Below are 17,692 nucleotides of genomic sequence, written 5' to 3'. Positions count from 1 at the left end.
CTTGGTGCACCTGATGCATGTTTGCAAGTGTATGTGGGGGGCAGGGTTTTTTATTTGTGTTATTTATTTTTATTTGTGACCTTTTTTTAGCATCTTTATTTTTTTATGCTTTAATTTTTTTAAACTTTTTTTTTACACTTAAACTTTATTGCTATCACATAGGGGACTAAGAAACCCTCTATGTGATAGCCAATTAAAATAACAAGACCCCTAATGTCACTTAGGGACCCTCAGAGAAGCAGATGAAGCAGAGATCTGCTTCATCTGCTAATCTCCGACATCTGTAACCGGAGAGTGACACTGAATGCAGGAAGTGATGTAGTACACATCACTTCCAGCATTCGGGGGCAGCAGAGGAGATCAAAGGGAGATCGTGTACTGATCTCCAGTGACAGCGTCGCCGTGCCGGTCCCAGCCGCACTGGCACAGCGGATCTTGGGACCGGCAGCGGCGGCGCTGGTGGAGGTACGGTACACCCGCAGCCAGTACAAGGGATCGGGCGTCTCTAGAGACGGCTGATCGCTTGCATGTAAACAGCCATTGTTGGCTGTTTACATGCTCACAGTTTCCCCACTCGTGTGCGCACCGAGTGCTGCACACGAGAGGGGGGAGGGGCAGGACATCTTAAAACGCCCTCCCGCTCCTGTAAGTCTCCCGTCCAGCCATTCACAAACGGCCATGGACAAGAGGTGGTTAATAGAAAATTGCATTACATCACTTCCGGTGTCACTGTGCGCATTCTCTGGCTCTTAGAGGCAGAAGAAGAAGCTGGTGAAGCAGATATATGCTTCCTCAGCTTGTTTGGGGTCCCTAGGTGACAGGGGTCTGTCACATTATATGTGCTATCACATGGGGGCTTCTTAGCCCCCTCTGGGATCTAGAATGTACACCACTTTCCTAATCCAAAGATGCACTTGGGTAACATATAGTACCAAATCCTCCTCCTGAGGTCTCACTAACAGGATTTTATCCTTAAAGACATGCCATGCCATGCCAAGTTAAACTCCTTAAAACAACGTTTTGAATTCCTGCTGCTGCTTGGGACTCCTAAGAGCTAATAGAATGCTCTTTCATACATCTGTTATATCTCACTGCCAACCAAATCAAACATGTTGTCTGGGACTGGGCCATATGGAAACTCCCTAGTAGAAAAGGAAAGATTGTAACTGGGCCAGCCTTGTTAGTTTCCACCAGAATTCCCCTCCTGGAGGCAGATAAGAGTTTGGGGCACAGCAGATTCTCACTAGCCACAATCGCAGGCCATCCACTGCCCCAGCTTGTGAAATTGATGGAGCAGAGCAAAATCTCCCACCAAGCTGCCTTCTTTGGCTCATCAGACCACTTCTCTTATCCGATGCTGGGTCTTCTGACTCTCCTCCTGTAGGAGGGTGATCGGAAACTATAGAAGCCACAGCATTCCCTTCCAAAGCAAAGGGCATCCCCAGCCCCCTTCCCAGGATCCTCAGGTACAAATGCTGTCCCTGGTGTTTATGTGCCTCCAGTCTCAAGAGTCTACCGCTCCTTTCACACAGTGGGGCGATCAGTGTCTCTCCTTCTGATTGCCATTCTGTTTGTATATTGCCTACAGAGTCCCCCAAAATCAAAACAGAATTTAGAAATATAATTGAGATCTTAGAATTATGAATCGGACTGTTTCAAAGGATTACATTTCCTTTACTCTTTCGGTTAAATATTTGCATTACATTAGTAAATTCATCTGTACTGAGCATCCTCAAATCTCAGTTAAAACAAATATTGTTAGCATTATGGACCATATAGGGCATTAAGGGGCTAAAGAAAACCCTTACAAACCAAGGAACTGCTGTATTGCAAGTCCCAAAATGCATTAAGCCTTCAAATCAATCTCTAAGACAACCAATATGCACCCAGATTGAGTACTCGATAACTTGTCTTTGCACAATCTTTTCTGCGGTTAGTGCATATTAGGTCTTGGGTGGCAAGCAATCAATCCTTGGTAGACATTGAATCAAAGGATTTGGTTACTTCTAGCACCATTGTAAATTAATGTACATGGTAATCAGCTACTTTTATTGATTTCCCTCTTCATTTGCTGAACCGATTATTAGGACAAACCATTCAACAATATATCCTTTGACTTTTAAGGGCTGTAAGCCATTTTTTCTCAAGTGATTATATATATATTTTTCTTTTATATGCTGGTTATATAGGTTTCTAAAACCAAGAAATGAACATCAGACATGTATTCACTGGATTCACTTTAGTAACATTCAATACTTTAACATATGCTCTGAAATACAATATGGAAAGCATTTATAAGCTAATTATTTTTTTTAAAAATGAAACTGATATTTTTTTCATACAAAATACCAATTTTGACGGTTCCATCGTTTGTATAAGACTGCAGATCAATTTCTCAACCCATTTTTATCATATCTTTAGAAAGGCAGAACAATGCAGTAAAATGTATTTCCTGACACCTAAATGGCAGCATACAATGGGTATGGCTCTGCCCCAGCCCAACCACAGGACCAGTTATACTATAAATTAACGCCCGCCTCCCAAGGCCACCATTCCTGTCCCATTACAGGGGTCTTGTCCATGTTGTTGTTTCTGAATGTGTTCTGTGGAACAAATAAATATCTCAGAATTACCCTCCCTGGTTGTGTGATCGCTATACCCCATTGTATGCTGCCATGTAGGTGTCAGGAAAACGGAAAATTGTATACTTACCTATCAGTAATTTTCCTTTCCTGACGCCAATACATGGCAGCATACAGGACCCTCCCATGGTTTTGGCATTGAGTATTTGTTACAAGAATAGTGGCCTTGGGAGGCGGCTTTAATTTATAGTATGCTGCCATGTATTGGCGTCAGGAAAGGAAAATGACCAATAGGTAAGTATACAATTTTTTTCTAGAGTGAGTTTTCCAATTTAAAGACATTACCATGCCAAAAATGTCACTGAGAATCATCAGCACCCAAAAGGTTTGCCTATTTGTTTTTGCTTCTGACCTGGGCTTGGGAAAAAGTTTGAAGGAATTTAACATATTACATATGTATGTAAAATACTGCGAAACCTAATAATATGTGTTTGTAATAAATTCAGCAGATCATTGAAATAAAACATTTAGTGAAGGGGGGAAAGATTTTGTTTATTAAAATCAGCAACCAACAACCCCAATGCAAATATCACATCATGCATTTCTGAGGCTGTTTACATTTTTAAGCGATTATTATAAAACAGTTTACACAAATTTCTGCATTTTCTTAAAGTCAGAAGTATCTCTAAAGCATTCCTAACACATCTCAAATGAATTGCAGACTGCTTATAAATTCAAGACTTTCTCCTGAGAGCACTTGATTTCTCAATGTACACTAACCCATCACCTAGTGGAAGCCAAAATGCTTGGTGAAGAAAAGCTAGAGAAGGAACTTGTTTTTCTAATGTGGCTCCCATATTTACTTTGTGAGTTTTGGCCTTTTTTATTAAACCAGATACTGTAGTATTTTTCAAATTAAAGGGTCAGTCCACCCAAAATTAGTCCTTTTTACAGACTTGTGCACAGACACAGTCATGCTTTACCCCATTAGACACGCTCTTTTCCCCATTAGATCTGTAATTTTTTTTATGTAACATTGAGATATGATGTATGAAAGAACAGTGAATAGGTGGTCTTTGCCCAAAGCTTGTAAATAGAGTTAGAATGATCTTCCATTTAATATTTTAATGAAGATTGAAACTTTATAGGAATGGACATGTAGACTATATGCAAAAAGCTTATCAGTGATCACATTACTAAGTTTATTAGATTTGGCGAAACACCCTTACTATTCTTCAGTACATATGAACTTTCATGAAACAGCTTCTGTCTTATACATATGCAATAAATTGACCTTTATTTAAAAGAAATACGAGAGGAGTAAAGAGTCTGCCATCTTAATGCCTTCTTCTAAAACTGCTGTTTGCCTTTTTATAATGCATTTTGAGCCATAGAACCAGAAAATAAAGTCGGAGTGAAGTAGAACCTACTGGTATGAATGCTTGTTCCAAGTCAATGACTTGAAAATACTGAAGCCAGAGGATTCGCTAGACAGCCAGGCAACTAGAATTTCAGAAAGGTTTTCAGCAATGGCAGCCCACTAATATGTCTAATGACATGTTTCCTTTAAAGTTTAGAACTAATATATATGCCATTACCCAAATCAAATATGCAGATGATATGATTTCTGATTGGTTGCTTAGGATTTTGTATGTTTATATTTGCCTTTTTATATTAGTAGGTTCTAGATAATTATTGTTGATCTAAATGAAAGAAGATTGGTTGCATCAGTAGGCTAAATACGTTTCAATCCATAAAATGTACACTGACAACATATACGTGGGTACCAGGAATAACCATAGCTAGCTATGGAGGAAAAAAAATTAGCAAAAACTAAAAGTATGAGGTTGGAAAATGTGTGCAGGGGCTCATTGTTCCTCAGTGTGAGTGTGGTCTTGTGACATATTACCGTATACCTAGAAACAATAAAAGAAAAGAGAGAAAGATTATGCCTATTGCCACCCAAAGGGAATGAAGTGCAGACAAAACATACTGGCAAAAGTAATATCATCAGGATAAACAGGCAGTTGCAGAGAAAACTTGTAACTGTAAGTACCTTCTGTACAGGGAGTATAAGGAGGATAAAAATTACAGAACTTGTTTAACAGTGACTAGTAGATCTGATAAACTTCTATAAAAGGGTATGAGGACAAGTGAAGATCATGAGATGAATGGAAACAATGAGCCAGCAGGTATTTTAAGATAAAGAAGGACAGGTAGGCAAGAGATCTGCTACTGATGGATTTGTAGGTTAACAGAAGAACCATACATTATGTTCTGTACAAGAAGTGTGTGGAAGACTTGCACGGTGAAGTAGCATGAGAGGAGCACAATATAAAGTCAACGAGCCTAGTTACTGCACTGAGATGTGAAATTTCATAATACTGCAGCTACTACTTGAGAGATAGGCAGAGATACAAAAAAAAAAAGAGCCACAGAAGGTAAAAGAACTCTGAGAATGTCTGGAAAATATCTAACCAGGTCAATGTAGAAAGCTAGAATGGAACAACATGATGACTACATAGCTTAACATCAGTAAGTAATAAAGAAAAAATTGTATGCATGTAGTGCACAGCAAGGGTTACATGCTCGTTTGGTCTAGGGGTAGTATTTCTGAATCTTTTTTCATCCACGGCACCCTTTAAAAGTATGTAAAATCTCAAGGCACCCCAGTCTAAAATGTCATAGATTTTAAGGGGGGAGCTATGTAAAAATACACAAAAAAGTGTGTTTCTCCCTTCAACATTGAAGTATCCCCTTCACATCAGAGTCACCCTTCTTTATTCCCCCTTTACATCAAAGACCCACTACTACTAAATTTTGGGGCACCCCTGAGGAAGGCAGAAGGCACACCAGGGGGCCACGGCACCTTGGTTGAGAAAGGCTGGTCTAGGCTGGTCTGCAGGCTTCCTTCCCGCTGTTCAACTGGCCCCACAAATCCAGTCCTCTTCTTTGGTCACGAATCCTCTAACATTGTCATGTACAGTGTAGGACCAGCAGCCCTTCACTGTACATAAGGACTTTAAAGTCTGAAGCTGACAGTTTTTTCTCTATTTAAAGCGGCTTGTAACAGGTTACACAGCAGGGCAATCCTCCCCACTGTGTAGCCTGTCATAGACGGAGCGCTGCTTGTTAATAACAGGCGGCGCTGCATCCGGCTTTTGACAGCTAAGTTAGGTTACACAGCAGCGGGCTTCCCCACTGCTTGTGTAACCTAACATAGTGAGGCAAGAGCTGCAACAGCCTCTACTCTGTGTTAGAGGCTTGAGCTCTGTGGATGGTTTGGACCAATGACAAAGTGCCATTGGTCCAAGCTGTCCAATCAAAAAAAAAACCCACTGAGGACATTGATCTCGATGCCTCACCTGTGACAAGCAAGTGAGGGACAGCTAGGCTCCTCCCTGTCTCCTCCCTTCTTCCTCCCTCCTCCACATGCAGCTTGGTGAGCGGGTTGGGGCGTAGGCATGCTGAGGGTGGGGCATCGTCATGCTGGCTAAAAATGTGACCTACCGAAGCAGCAGTCATCAGTATACTAGTTAGAAACTTACATTTTTGCTATAAAGAAGACCTGTGCTGCGGAAGTTTGGCCAGAAAATGCAGATGGCAAAGGACTAGTCACCACGGAGGCATGCGTAGATGCAGTGGTAGCGTACACAGAGACAGGAGTTGGTGCAGTGGTAATTGAAGTGGGGGAGGTGGCAAGAGCAAGGGGGTGCAGTGGTAAGAGTGGGGGTTGGTGTGTAGGTATGGTACACTGGAAAAGCATGGGCAGGGGTTGGCGTTAGGTGCAGTAGGGGGAAATGAGGCATAGTGGTGAGAAGGAGGGGCAGGTACAGTTTTGACAAGAGGGGTGCAGGCGCAATGGAGAGTGGTGGCTCCATGAGCTGATCTCCAGATGCGGTCCTCCCTGCCAGCAGCAGAGGTCACCTGGAGCAGTGCCGGACCTACCGCACAGTGCGGCCCCGGGGCAGAGATGGGGGGGCCCGTCGGTGTCCGGCCACCATCGATCAGTATGCGGCGGGCCCCCCCATCTCTGCGCCGGGAGTGTCCGTTGATCACATTGGGGAGCATTGAGAATTAAAAAAAAAGGCTACAGGCACTTCAGGGGGCAGCCCTGGGCCTCGGCCGTGAGGACCCAGCATGCAGCCGCCTACACACACGGGGGCGCTGTCTCTGACACACACACTGGGGTGGTTTTCTGCAGCCTCCCCCACCAGGAAACAGCCAGAGGAGGTGAAAGTAAGATATTCAATAAAATAATTATTTTTTTTAGCTCAATTGATGGCATTGCTGTATAAAGTACAGCTGGTATTTGTAGTTCTATATAGCAGGTCCCCTTCTGCGTTGCAGCAATGCAGAATGGCACCCTCTATAGAGGACTACAAATCTCAGCTGTACTTTATACAGCAATGCCATTTTTACAACTTTTGTTTTTGTGTGGTTGCTACAGGGGATATGGGTTAGGGGGGGTTTGTGGTTTTTTTGGGGGGGGCCCCCCAAAAAAATCTTGCACCAGGGCCCTTTGTTCCCTAGGTCCGCCACTAACCTGGAGGGGTGGGTGGTGTGAGCTGCAGGACTGGACATTATAATGCCTGTGTAAGCCACAAGCAGAGGCCCATGGGTAGGAAGAAGGTGTGAGCAGATGGGACCAGAAATTAGAAGGCCATGTCCCACTGCAACACAGACTTACTGCTAAAAATCACTCTGGATGTGCTTCCTGATGGGTATGGCTGTTGTGGATGTAAATGTCAATGCCACTACAATACCAACATTGTAGAGACAAAATGTTATTACCAATACCTTCCAACCCCTACTCCACATGTGCCAGGTATTAGCACCATTTTGCATTATCCCAAAAACTGATACACTACCCCCAGAGTGGAGCTGACATTTAGTGACAGTGTTAAGATTTCTTTTAACCTGCAGTGATCTTTGCAGATAATGGAATCAGCTACCACTACAGGAGGTCTCCTGCCACCACACAATTGTGGCTCCGACATGTCACATGATGCACTAAAGGGAGCCACTTATTTGTGACTGGAGCCCTGCTGTTCTGGGAGATGATTTCTGGCATGTGTAGGGATCGCTGGAAGTTAGAGGAGGTCAGCAGCATGGTCACTAATTGCTGGGTGTGAGTCATGCTTCCTACGCATGCAGAGTAAAACCCTATAGACTTGTAGGGGAGAGACAGATCAGTGTCCTGGCCCCATATAAGTCTATTGGGTTCTACTGCACACGCATTGACAGTGGAAAGTAGAAGACACACCAGCCACAGGGAAGAGCACCATTAGGAGGTGTGGAAAGGGTGAGGAAACTTTCAGAAAATGCTGTTGCATTGTTTCCATATCCTTTAATTTAAAAGCAATCATAAACTTTTATATGTGTTTTTCTAAATATTGAATGACGAGTCTATAGAGCAACCTACTTATTAAACTCTGAACGGCTTTAAAACATGTTTGCTAAGATCTCAAATATGTAATATAGCAGATGAGATGTAATAAGCTGGAAATGTCTTCGAACATAAGGAAAGCACATACTGCCTGCCATTTGTGAAGCCCACTCTTAAGCCCTCACAATCCCTCACATGACATGGCCAGCCGTGCCTCCTTCACATTATGAAGTTTCATTGAGGTGTGCTACTGCATACAAGATAACATGCATTGCATTAAGGCAGACATTTCATGAAGGATGGGATTCCAATGCAAGGCAATAAAAACATCTCCACCTTTATTTTCAATGCAGTGCACTACAACACAAATTCTATGCCTTCTGGTTCACTGCAGAATAAGTCCATAGGTGGCCTACTGCATTGGGGAGCCATTCTAAATGAATGGTACTACAATGCTGCACTGCATAGCATGCCATGTGTTAGCATTAATGTAAAATGCATATTACTGCACGTTATGGGGCTGAAGGAGGCCTAAAAGCTAACAATACATTTAAATACCTTAATTCTAATGGCCCTACACCCCATGGTAACTAAGCTTACTTATACTTAGAGCAGCAGGTGGAGCAGTCCAGACGCCTACAACCATATTGGGTGGTACTCAATTGGAGATGCCTCCCTGCAGGCTTACAAGTAGACAGTTTTTTGTACCCCAGACACTGCACCCCAGACACTACACCTTTCTGCCATCCACTGCCCCCTTCAGAGTGGAGGTGAGGCCTAGCCTGAAATGTATGCTCTGTGCACATTGTGTAAGTTCTCAAGAGAAGAAAAGAAAGTGCACGCTTCCGGGTTCAGAGGAAGGAGGAAACCAAACATTGAATCTTGCAGCCTTTGTGTAGAAGTCCAACATGCAAATGTATGCTTTATTTTTTATGTATTTAAAGGTAATTGTTTTATTTGAAATACATCACTATTTAACACTCCTCCCTCCTAAACTATTGAACCTTCTATATTATTTATTTTGAACATGCAATCTATCAGCCTGAAACTAAAGAAAACGATAAAACTCCATTTTAATTGTATTCTTCATTTACACTACGTATAGGATAAGGAACAGGTAGGCAAACTTGGCACTCCAGCTGTAGTGAAACTACAAATCCCATAATTCCTCTGCTCTAGGAGTCATGGCTGTGTGGCTGGTAAGTCTTGCAATGCCTCGTGGGACTTTTAGTTCTACAACAACTGGAGTAGTGAGGTTGCCTACCCCTGGGATAGGGTGTCAACTGGTGTGTACCTTCTATACGCTGAGTGGCCAGATTGTTATGACCACCCCATCAGTACTTTGTTGGGCCGCCTCATGACTCCACGAGATGTTGAAAGGTGATGTGAGGAATCTGACACTGCACTGTTGCCCTTCTGTTGTCTTGTACCAGTCTTGCCACTCTCCGTTCTGCCCTAACATTGACTAGTCGCTGACGGCCACAATTCGCACGTTCAGACCCAGATTTTCGGCTGACAGTCCAGTCTTTAAACACTTTAACAACAGCTGCTCTTGAACATTTAACCAATTCTGCTGTTTTGCTGATACTCGCTCCATGGCTCTGAGCGCCAACAATCATCCCACGTTCAAAGGCTGTTAAATCGCGTTGTTTACCCATATCTTCAGAAAAAAATCACTTCTACTGTCGTGGTAAACATCCTGCTTCCCTATTTATAATGGTCTGGCCCTCTAGCAACTTCAGCGTGAAATTATAGCTAATTTGCCTACAAACATCAGGTGGTCATAAAAAACTGGCCACTCAGTGTATAAAGCTTTATTATAAAGCTATGGTAGTATAATTGTATGTTACAAATGTGCATAGACTGTGCAGACCACCCATGTTTCATGCTAACAGTTGCCAACAGTAAAATATATTTCTATGGACAAATGTGCAAATCATCTTTGGCTCGCTGAAATGGGAGCATGCTTGTGCCAGGTCCCATGTTATATTTATAGTCTCTCAAAACAACATATTCCTTTCTATTTTGCTATATTATAGAACATAGTACTTTTTATTGCTCTGTCCGGGGAAGTGGCAATAAAGATTTCTGTATAACCAGCTTCTATGAGCTCTGTGGTATTTCCTTACCAAACAAACATGTTTTTTTTTCTTACTTGCCTACAACCACCTTTGGATTGAACTGGGCTCCTCCTTTCAGCTGAAATGACCTGGTTCCATGGGGATATTGAAATGTTTTTTGTGGTGTACCTATTTAAATAAGATTCCAGTATATATATACTGTGCATCTATTTAACTGTTTCCATATATTGGAAAATAAACTTTATGCATCACAAAATATCATTCTGATGTATGAAATAAACCACTTACTTCTGTACCCACCATAGTCTTGTGTGAGAATATCTGTGTGTGCTCTTACATGGACATTTGTTGGAAATATGGTAACACCATTCTTTGGATATTCTACTTGCTCAATGAATCCATTAGTATAATATACTATACAACAAAACAGTTATGTACCCTATCCATACTATATACTGTAGGTAACAATCTCTACCAAGTCAGGGTCTGTTTGAATGAGCCCTGGTGTTGTATTGCTGCATCAGAATGACTCAGTCAGCCTTTCGACTATTAAAACCAAGCCAGTAAAAGCTAAAAACACAACAGGTAAATACGCCATTTATAGACTCTTTAATTCTGTTTAGTCACACGTGAGCCTCACACATCCCTATAATATTGCATAGCCAGCAGTGTGACTCCATTCTTTCCTTCTGCTACTTCCTACACATTACCTGCTCTCCCCTTGCTGCGCTGCCTCGCCCCCACATTCAGTCTTCTGTAAGGCGTGGATTGGCTTAAAGTAGCATTAACCCCTTCATGACTGAGGCCTTTTTTTTCATTTTTTGCACCCATGTTATATTCCACATTTTAGGCCTGAAAATTACTTAAAACCCCCAAACATTATATATATTTCTGAATGCCAAGACCCTATAGAATAAAATGGTGGTAGTTGCAAATTTTTATGTTGCGCAATATGAGCGCAACTCCTTATTAAACCCCAAAATTTAGTGACAAATTTAATTAAATGCCCCAAAACACAACACAATACCCATTTTCTAAATGAAATATAAAAGATGAGTTTACAACGAGTAAAACGATACCCAACATGCCCAGTTTACAAATTGCGTGCGTCCGTGAAATGGCGAAAAACTACAGTACCCCAAAAAGTCCATAGAAGACGCTTTAAAAGCCCCCACAGGTCATCAATTTAGAGATAACCCAAAATACTGTCCCTAGAATTATTGCTCTCACTCCGGTGTGCGCGGCGATACCCAACATGTGTAGTGCGTTTGTCGTTTTCATATGTAGGCGCACCCGACGCGTGTTTATGTGGCGACGCGCGTGCTCGCGGGGCGGGGGACTTTAATTTTTTTTAAATTATTATTATATTTAATTTTAAAAACTGTTTTTTTTTTACTTTGACTGCTAACACATAGGGGGGCTTACAAGCCCCCCCATGTGATAGCAGATGGTGGTGACAGGTACTCTTTAAGGTGATGCTGGGGGTCCAAAATACCCCCAGTGTCACCTTTACACTAGAAATAAGCTATTGAAGTACAGATCGCTTATAGCCGGGCTGCAGGAGCCTAGAACTGACAGCACAGGGACTGGAAGTGATGCAATCTGCATCGCTCCCGGTCCCATAGAACGGGGAGGGGATCGATGAACGGAAGTTCGTCGATCTCCTCCCCAGCTCCCCGCGGACACCAAGGAAGCCGATCCCGGGCCCGTAGGAGCGGCAACGTAGCCCGGGAAGCACGGCGGGGATGTCCGGCGGGGGGGCGGCCCCTTCTTCGGGACTCAGAAGCGATCTGGCGACAGGTAACTCGCCAGAATCGCTTTTGTTGTAAAGCCGACAGTCGGCTTTACAAGTTTAAACAGAGTCCCGGCGGCAGCCACGATGCTGGCAAAGTACATTGTACGTTGTCAGTCACGAAGGGGTTAAACTCTCAAACTCTTTTTCAATGACGACTCCAGATCAAACAAATATACATTGCCCAGTCAAGTTTATCTGTACATTTTTACCCAAGTACTTACAGTCATCATGTTTCAGAACAGCTCCAACTCTCTCAGCTTGGCTTCTCTGAACTTCTGGTCCAGTACAAGATCACAAGGGAGAGCAGTCTTCAGCAGTTCTCCATCTACTAACTTGGAGAAGGAAGAAAGTAGAAGGGAGGGAAGAGGACTGGGTTATGGGGGGAGGGAAGTGGCTTGCCCTGCTGTGCCTGTGTGTTTTGTGGAGAAACACACAACTTACTAGCACACAGAAGGGGGGCTCCATAGGACCCGGCAAGGGAAAGGAGTCACCCTAAAACAGGATATCAGGGGACCAGCTGATTCTCCAGGAAACTAAAACTTTTAAACATCAAGAAGCAAAATCTATTGGAAGTGATTTCATTAGCATTTGAAATGGCTTAAAAACCCTTTAGACTTTATTGTGACTTTATAGTGCATGACATTCCTCTCTCACTCTAAAATCTATTGTGCGTGGGGTATTTAAAAAAAGATAAAGCCTTATTAATAGATACTTTTTTGCCTGGCATTCCAATGTAACTATCCTTTCCTACTCAGAAACAGTATCTCTTCATTTTAGAATCACACTCAGTAGTAGCAGAGTACTGAGACTAAGCTATTAATTTGCACTTTTCTAAGCAAGAGTGATAATTAATTTAGCAAATTCATAACAGTTATAACAAATTAAGAGACTTACATATGCATCCCTGTTAAATGGATCTGCAGTGTGCTTTTTTTCTCTCTCCTAATTAACACATATATGACTAATTTCGTGAATTAGGTCATCCTTAGGTAATATCACTGTGTGGGGTCAAAAATACACTCACTTTGCTTTCTCTACTTTCATGCTGAAACGGTCATACCCTGCGAGCTGCTTGCTGGCTCAGCACCCTATTAATAAACTTTCTCAGCAAAAACGCCTTGTGCAACTAAGCCAACTTGTGGCTCTCTTACTTATAAAGGAACTAAACATTCCAGCACATCCCTACGGCTGGAAATAATAATATGTCAGTGAGCTGTAATAGGAAGCAAGGTTAACTGGTTAGGTAGGAGCTCATCTTCTCACTAGACTTGTCAGTTGCTGGATCGTTGTCAGTATGGCCACACATGCTTATGAAAAGCCAAGGCCTGCATAATGAGAACCTGTCACCACCTGATATGCTGGCAAGATAACATAGGAATCTGTGTTAAGGTGCCCATACACTGCACGATTCACGTACGAGAATCGCGGGAAATCCCGCGATCGTACGAGAATTGTGCAGTGTATGGAAAGCGTGCGACCGTTTCTACTGTACGGTCGCACGTCTTCCGTCGAACCAGCAGGCTAGAAAACCCGCCGGGAATCGTACGATTCTCGGCGAGTTAGTGGCCTGCTGGTTCGACAACTGCCGAACTGGTCGGTGTGCGCACGCGCACACAGCCCGTTTGCAGTCATCGTAAGCCCGCCCCTCATTGCAGTCATCGTAAGCCCGCCCCTCAGGGGGGCGGGCTTGCGATGATCGCAAGTACGATCTGCCTGTCCAAGATGAGCAGATCGTACGTTTTTTTAAGTACTCTACAACCCTCGCAAGACAAAAGTCTTGTGAGGGTTGTAAGGTCTGTGGCCAGCTTTAGGAGTACTTACAGGAGCCCTGCCTGCTGCAGCGATTTGACACTCCTACCCAAAAATATTAGTTCTGCAATTATAATAAAATATTGACAATTACGGAGGTGTCAGATGAAAATACTTCCAGACCACCTATAGCACCTCCCCTACCCCGATCCTTACGTCAGTGTGTTTTTGCTGCAAGCACCAAAAATGTCACAAGATCTGCAATGACAGCTGCTACATACTAAATAATGACAGCAGGCTTACTATTTGACAGTTTTCAGTGCCATCTTGGGAGATGTTTTAATACAGATTCCTTGCCTGTGTTTACTTGTCAGCATAAGTGGTTAAAATAGATTAAAGTTCCTTGAAACGGAAGAGCGTTTACACTTGGCTGTTTCCTGCAATGCATCATGGTTCCATCCTCTGACCCCTACAGCAATTTAGGACTCCACAGTGATTTAGGGGTCCCAGGATGGAACCACAGCACACAGACTGGGACATGGGTATCCAACACCACCTGAAGCATTGAATGCCAAAGATGCATACAGAGGTTGCAGCGCTGGAATGGAATGAAGGTTGGAGAAAGGGACCACTGAAGAGGGGAGTATAAAACGCTCTTCTATTGCAGGGAACTATAATTCAGATTTGTTTTAAATCTGACAGGGTGCGTTTAAAGGAATTGTGTATAAAGTATGTTGGCTGCCATAAATGACCTCCATCTAAAAAAGCTAGTTGTCTGGCTATCTTCAGCTTCACTTACCTGGAATACGCATTCAGATTAAAAAGTCAAAGAGTCATCAAATCAGAACTACACTCATGCTAGACCTTGTGGAAAACCTGTAACAATTATGTAGGCTGTCATTGCTGGTCTCCTACAGGTAATGCAGTTTGCCTGCTGTCTCTGACTTCAATACTCATAAGAATCCTTATGCAGTGCAGAAGTCTAACGCATTTGGGTTCTGATACAAGGTATGAGTTTGGGGTCCTAGGTTTCAAACCCTTATCCACGGTTCTAAATTTAACATCCCTATTTCTCTTTGCAACTAACATGCTAGCCACATATTGGCTCCTCTACCTAAAACCCTCATCTCACATAATCCCTCAACTTCACCTAACCTCAACTTCTGTAACTCCTTCCACCCCACACATTGTATCTCCCCTTCTCTAGAATTAGTTTAGCTGCACACTTGCTCAAGCTGATGGCAAAGAAGGAGTTAATTGAATATGGTTAGGTAGGGCAAGTGCCAGATTACAATAGTAGTCTATGCTCTTACAGCACCAACACTGACCATGTACAAGCATTAAATGTGAAGTCAGAAGAAATCAGAATTCTTGATCCCAATGCTTGTTCTCGGCTAGTGACTCAAGTACTTGAACTGCTGGAGCAGTATGATTGCCAGACAACTAGCATCTCCAAAGGAGAGTCCGCAAAGGTTGCTTTCATATTCTCTCAGAACAGGTTTCCATTAGTTCAGTTTTGCCTGTTTTTACATAAATCCTAAATCTGTAAGGAGATAAGGGCCTTCAACAGCTGACAATGGGCTTGTATTAATGGGTACATTCAAACAATTATCCATTACATTACCCGGTAGTATGTGAAATTATTCTATATGCTAATTCATTGAGCAATCATATGGAGTACTGTGATAAGTGTTGTTTTAAAGGAGAATGAAATGTCAAGACATGTCATGTACATTGTTGGTGACTAATTATCTCAGATTACTATACAGAAAAAAAAGAACATTTCAAATATTCTTTGTCTCTGTCACAAAAAACAAACACTAGAAATGACACAGAGTTTAACATGTGATCTTCATTTATTATATGAAAACCTTTTATTTAAAATGGATATCAAACACATGACACATCTCAAGAGGCATGGATACAGACATGTGTTTCAGTTTATGAGCCATTAATTACTAATAGGAAATACAAAGCAGTTGGGTGAATGTCAAGTCTTTTAAGAACAGTTAGGACAAAAATAATCATGAAGAGTTATGTCCAGCGGGTCTTTTTTATTTTTCATGTGAGTTTCAGAAGTTTCTTAAATAAAAAAAAATGTAAACCTCCAGATACTATCTACCTCTCCCCACCCTCAACTATCCAACTCCTACTTTGCATTAGATCAAGCAGTGCGCATTGTATGTTGAGGACCACACCAGCAACAGACTATTGTTGTCCTTTCATTGATGAGAGGTCCTTATAGAAGGCCATATACTTTCCAGGATAGAAATATAGGCACTGCCATTGTTGACATGTTTTAGAAGGTGCAGGCTCCAGGGCTATCATCATTATATCATTACTTAGCGAGTCTTTGACCTGGAACAAGAATACAGTCAGTGAAGTGTCAGGAAACCTCACCTGCACAATCCTTTCCCATAAATGGCTGTATATATTTTAGGACATCTCATACAGATAAGCCCCCAGCTATTACCTCTCAATGTTGGGCCTTACTAGAAAGTTGCTGCTCTCAGGCCCACGCAGTCACATGCCTGAAGTTTAGGGACTGCTTCTTAGGAATAAAAGGTACAGCCTTTTTGATGTTGTATATTGACAAGTCAGGAATTCACCCAGAGTTGTAATGTAGCTCCAACAATACTGAACTGTACAAACAGCCAATATATCTGTAAAAAATAAGTCAAGGCAACTGGACTTGCTGTATTTTTCCTGAAGATGTGACCCTAGTGAAACGTCTTCAAGCAAAATACAGCATGTCCAGTTGCCTTGACTTATTGTTTACAGATATACCATGACCTGGATGAATGAGAACCTTCACAGACAAACATCTACCAAGGACTCAATTAAATTTAAAATAAAATCATAAATGACACCAAAGAGCCTGTCAGGATACAAATATTGTGGAATTGTCCTTTACTGTGTTTAGGTTCAAAGTGAGTTACTAATGCAAAACAAACACACATACAATGAAGTGTTGGTAAACCAGTGGTGCCAGGCTAGGTACACAGGTGTCCTAAGTAGCAAATTAATTTGAGGGACCACAGTCCTGGAGCTTGCATTCTCCAAAAGGTCAGCAATAACAGCTCCCATATTTCCATCTTCAAAGGTTGCTTTCAAATGACAATATCTGAGTGTTTACACTGTCTGAGTTGCTGCCTTTGATTAGGGATGCCACTTTTTCAGGTCCAAGTACAAGTACTTCCCCTCATGTACTTGCCGATACCAATTACTGATACTTTTTCTTAAAGGGACAGGTGACTTTAAATGATCCATAGTACAACTACATGTTCTGTACTATGGATCATGATTTAACCCATTCATGTTAGCAGCGGAGAATTGTAACTCTATTGCTGGAGTGTAGTGGAGGTGTGTGCTGTATATATGTACTACATATACATTACACACGTCTAGTACACTATAGCAATAGATTTACAGCCAGCCCCGTCCCAGCTTCCCTCACTTACAGTTTCACGCCGATCCCTGTTGCCTCAAGCGGTGCCTCTCGTAGTTTTCGCTGGGCAGGATCTCTGCATCGCATCTCGGTGCTCAGCTTGTGGGAGGCGCTCAAAATTCTGCCCTGCTAACATGAATAGGTTAAAACATGATCCGCAGTACATAGTCCTGTACACTTCAGTAATAGAATTACAATTCTGCCCTGCTAACATGAATAGGTTAAATCATGATCCATAGTACATAACATGTAGTTGTACTACGGATCATTTAACCCATTCATGTTAGCAGAGGATAATTGTAAATGTATTGTTGCAGGCACTCTATATACAAGTACTATATACGACATATAGCATTCACTGCAACAATAGATTTACAATTATCCTCTGCTAATATGAATGGGTTAAATGATCCGTAGTACATAATATGTAGCCCTGTACTACGGATCATTTAACCCATTCATATTAGCAGAGGATAATTGTAAATCTATTGTTGCAGTGAATGCTATATGTCGTATATAGTACTTGTATATAGAGTGCCTGCAACAATACATTTACAATTATCCTCTGCTAACATGAATGGGTTAAATGATCCATAGTACAGGGCTACATACAGATATTTTAACCCATTCATGTTAGCAGAGTATATA

Source organism: Nanorana parkeri, unplaced genomic scaffold (genome assembly GCF_000935625.1).
Source record: "Nanorana parkeri isolate BGI_ZX_2015 unplaced genomic scaffold, ASM93562v1 scaffold200, whole genome shotgun sequence".
NCBI lineage: Eukaryota > Metazoa > Chordata > Amphibia > Anura > Dicroglossidae > Nanorana > Nanorana parkeri.
Note: the sequence above shows the minus strand (reverse complement) of the source record.